We start from the raw sequence: 5002 nt of genomic DNA, 5'->3' as shown, positions 1-5002 counted from the left end.
ATTCCATTGTGTAGATGTACCACAGTTTTTTTAATCCACTCATCAGCTGGTGGGCATTTAGTCTGTTTCCAAATTTAGCTATTGTAAATTGTGCTGCAGTGAACACAGGGGTGCATATATCCTTTCTGATTGGTGTTTTTGATTTCTTAGGATATATTTTTAGAAGTAGGATTACTGGGTCAAATAGGAGTTCCATTTATAATTTTTTGAGGAAACTCCATACTGTTTTCCCCAAGGAAACTCCATACTGTTTTGCCCAGTGGCTGCACCAGTTTGTATTCTCACCAGCAGTGCAAGAGGGTTCCTTTTTCGCCAAATCTTCCATAGCATTTGTCATTTGTTGATTTGTTGATGATAGCCATTCTGACAGGTGTGAGATGGTACCTCATTGTTGTTGTTTTGTTAAAATATATTTTTATTGATTCCATAGAGGAAGGGAGAAGGAGAGAGAGAGAAACATCGATGATGAGAGAATCATTGATTGGCTGCCTCATGCATGCTGCCTATTAGGGATCAAGCCCGCGACCTGGGCATGTCCCCTTGACTGGAATCAAATCCAGGACCCTTCAGTCCGCAGGCTAACCCTCTATCCACTGAGCCAAACCAGCAAGGGCCCTCATTGTGGTTTTGATTTGCATCTCTTGGGTGATTAGTGACTTTGAGCATGTTTTCATATGTCTCTTGGCCTTCTGTATGTCCTCTTTCAAAAAGTTTCTATTCAGGTCCTTTGTCCATTTTTTGATTGGATTGTTTATCTTCCTTTTGTTAAGTTGTATGAGTTCCTGTAAATTTTGGAGATTAAACCCTTATCAGAGATAACATTGGCAAATGTGTTCTCCAATACTGTGGGATTTCTTGTTGTTTTGGTGATGGTTTCTTTGCTGTGCAGAAGCTTTTTATTTTGATGTAGTCCCATTTGTTTATTTTCTCCTTAGTTTCCATTGCCCCAGGAGCTGTATCGGTAAAGATATTGCTATGACAAATGTCTGCTATTTTGCTGCCTGTGGATTCTTCTCAGGTTTTTATGGTTTCCCATCTTACATTTAAGTGCTTTATCCATTTTGAGTTTATTGTGTATGGTGTAAGTTGGTGGTCTAGTTTCACTTTTTTGCATGTATCTGACCAATTTTCCCAGGACCATTTATTGAAGAGACTGTCTTGACTCTATTTTATGCTCTTTCCTTCTTTGTCAAATATTAATTGAGCAAAATGGCTTGGGTCGATTTTTGGGTTCTTTGTTCTGTTCCATTGATCTATATGTCTGTTCCTGTGCCAGTACCAGGCAGTTTTGAGAAAAATGGCTTTGTAATATAGCTTGATCTCTGGTATTGTGATCCCTCTAACTTTTTTTTTCTTGCTCAGGATTGCTGTGGCTATATGGTGGTTTATTTATTTATTTATTTTATTTTAATTTTTATTCCACATGAATTTTTGAAGAGTTTCTTCTATGTCTGTGAAATATGCTGTTGGTATTTTAACAGGGATTGCATTGAATCTATAGATTACTTTGGGTAGTATGGATATTTTAATGATGTTGATTCTACCAATCCATGAACATGGTATATTCTTCCATCTGTTTATGTCTTCCTCTATCTCTTTTTTCATTGTCCTGTAGTTTTTTGAGTACAGGTCTTTTACCTCCTTAGTTTATTCCTAGGTATCTTATTTTTGTTGTTGCTGCAATGGAAAATGTGATTTTTTAAAGGTTCTCTCTTTGTAAATTCATTATTGGTGTATAAAAAAGCCATAGATTTTTGGGTGTTCACTTTGTATCCTGCTACATTGCCAAATTCATTTATTAAGTCTAGCAGTTTTTTGATGGAGTCTTTAGAGTTTTCAATGTACAGTATCATGTCATCTGCAAATAATGACAATTTTACTTCTTCTTTTTCTATTTGGATGCCTTTTATTTTTTCTTCTTGTCTGATCGCTATGGCTAGCACTTCCAGTACTATGTCGAACAGAAGTGGCGAGAGTGGGCATCTTGTCTTGTTCCTTTTCTTAGGGGAAGTGATTTTAGTTTTTGCCCATTGAGTAAGATGCTAACTGTAGGTTTGTCATGTAAAGCTTTTATTCTGTTAAGGTATGATCCCTCTATTCCTACTTTGCTGAGAGTTTTTATGAAGAATGGGTGTTGGATTTTGTCAAATGCTTTTTCTGCATCAATTGATATGATTATGTGATTTTTGTTTCTAAATTTGTTTATGTGATGTACCATCCCTGCATCCCCGGGATAAATTCTACTTGATCATGGTGTATGATCTTTCTGATGTAATGCTTGATCCGATTTGCTAGAATTTTGTTGAGGATTTTGGCATCTGTGTTCATGAGAGATATTGGCCTGTAATTCTCTTTCATTGTGTTGTCTTTATCTGGTTTTGTTATTAGGGTAATGCTGGCTTCATAGAATGAACTTGGAAGCGTTCCTTCCTTTTGATATTTTTGGAACTGTCTAAGGAGGATAGGTTTTAGTTTTTCCTTGATTGTTTGGTAAAACTCCTTGTGAAGTTTTCTGGCCCCAGGCTCTTGTTTGCTGGAAGCTTTTTGATGACTGCTTCAATTTCTTCCATAGTTATTGGCCTATTGAGATTTTTAGATTCTTCCTGGTTGAGTTTTAGATGGTTTTATTTTTCTAGGAATATGTCCATTTCCTCCAGGATGTCTAGTTTGTTGGAATAGAGTTGTCCATAGTATTTTTTAATAATCCTTTGTATTTCTGTGGGAGCTGTTGTTATTTCGCCTCATTTCTGATTTTGTTTATTTGGGTCCTCTCTCTATGCTTCTTGGTGAGCCTGTCTAGAAGTTCATCAATCTTGTTTATCCTTTTAAAGAACCAGCTCTTGGTTTCATTGATCCTTTGTATTTTTTTTTGGGGGGGGGTCTATGTCATTTATATCTGCTCTGATCTTTATTATCTCCTTCCTTTTGCTCACTCTGGGCTTTTCTTGTTGCTCTCTTTCTAATTCTTTAAGTTATAGAATTCGATGATTTACTACCATTTTTTCTCATTTTTTTTTTGAGGTAGGCCTGTAGTGCTATAAACTTCCCTCTCAGGACTGCTTTCATTGTATCCCATAGATTTTGGATTTTTGTGTTTTCATTGTCATTTGTTTCCAGGATGTTTTTTAATTTTCTCTTTGATCTCTTTGGTAACCCATGATTGTTTAATAGCATGCTATTCAGCTTCCAAGTGTTTGAATTTTTTGGATTGTTTTTATTGTAGTTTATTTCTAATATTATGCCATTGTTGTCTGAGAAGATGCTTGATCTTCTTGAATTTGTGGAGACTTTGCTTGTGACCCAATATGTGGTCTATTTTTGAATATGTCCCATGAGCACCTGAGAGGAATGTATATTCCATGGCTTTGGGGTGAAGTGTTCTGAAGATGTCAATTAAGTCCATCTGATCTAGTGATTCATTTAGGATTGCTGTTTCTTTGCTGATTGTTTGTCTAGAGGATTTATCCAGTGATGTCAGTGGTGTATTAAAGTCCCCTACTATGATTGTATTATTGTCGATCTCTCCTTTGATATCTTTCAGGAGATTTTTTTTTATGTATTTGTGTACTCCTGCATTGGGTGCATATATGTTTATCAGGTTTATATCCTCTGGTTGTATTGATCCCTTTAGTATTATGAAATGACCTTCCTTATATCTTGTTATGGCTTTCACTTTGAGGTCTATTTTGTTAGATATAAGTATTGCTACCCCAGATAACAGCTTTCTTTTCCTTTCCATTTGCCTATAAAATTTTTTCCATACCTTCACTTTCAGTCCATGCGATTTCCTTGTTCTGAGGTGGGACTCTTGTAGACAGCATATATATGGGTCATTTTTTTTATCCATTCAACCACTTGATGTGTTTTGATTGATTGGAGTATTTAGTCCATGTGCGTTTTAAATTATTATTGATAGGTACTTGTTTGTAGCCATTTTTAATTCTTGTTCCTGTGTTCCTTCTTCCCTTTATATTTCTTCTTTTTACACAAGTGCTTTTAGCATTTCTTTATTGCTGGCTTGGTAGCGATAAACTCCCTTAGCTTTTTTTTTTTTAAAGTCTGTGAAGGTCCTTATTTCCTCTTCAATTTTGAATGATAGCCTTGCTGGATAGAGTATTCTTGGATTCAGTCCCTTGCTTTGCATCACTTTGTAAATTTCCTTTTGTTTCTTTCTGGCCTGACGTGTTTCTGTTGTGAAATCATTTGATAATCTAATGGGAGATCCCTTGTATATAACTTTCTGTCTCTCTCTTGCAGCCTTTAAGATTCTTTCTTTGTCCTGAATGTTTGCCTTAGTAATTATAATTCATCTTTTCAGGTTCATCTTGTTTGGGACTCTCTGTGCTTGTGTGACTTTTTTCTTCTCCACATCAGGGAAGTTTTCTGATATTATTTCTTCAAATAGGTTTTCTAACCCTTGTTCCTTTCCTGTCTTTCTGAAATACCTATTATTCTTATGTTTCTTCATTTCATGTTGTCCCAAAGCTCCCTTAGGCTCTCCTCCATCTTTTAATTTTTTTTCTCCAATTGCAGTTCAGTTTGGGTGTTTTGCTTCCCTGTCTTCTAATTTGCTAATTTGGTCCTATGCTTCTCCTAGTCTACTGTTGAAACTTTCCATGGTGTTTTTTTTTTTATTGCAGCTATATCACTCTCCATTTCTTCTTGATTGTTACATAATTGTTGATTTTTTCATCTATCTGGTTTATGAATTGTATGACCCTTATTCTGATTTCTTTTTTGACATATTGCATGCCTCTGTTTCATTTAGCTGCTTTTCTGGCGATTCTTCCTTTTCTTTCCTTTGAGGGTTTCTTTGTCTATCCATTTTTGCTCTCACTGTACCGCAGCCTTTTTATCCACTCATCTACTGATGGCACTTGGGCTGTTTCCAGATTTTTTTAATTAAATCATTATTGATCAGATTATTACAGTTGTTCCTCTTTTTTCCCCCCATAGCTCCCCTCCACCCAGTTCCCACCCCGCCCTCCCCCCTCCCCCCCCC

The 5002-nt window shown here is 36.1% G+C and overlaps 1 pseudogene; it reads right to left on the bottom strand.

The window, feature by feature from the left end:
- The window catches only part of LOC102245346, a 23804-nt pseudogene that overhangs the window by 1522 nt on the left and 17280 nt on the right, over positions 1 to 5002 (bottom strand).

This window comes from Myotis brandtii, unplaced genomic scaffold, assembly GCF_000412655.1.
Source record: "Myotis brandtii unplaced genomic scaffold, ASM41265v1 scaffold502, whole genome shotgun sequence".
NCBI lineage: Eukaryota > Metazoa > Chordata > Mammalia > Chiroptera > Vespertilionidae > Myotis > Myotis brandtii.
Note: the sequence above shows the minus strand (reverse complement) of the source record. Positions and strands in the feature narration are given on the sequence as shown.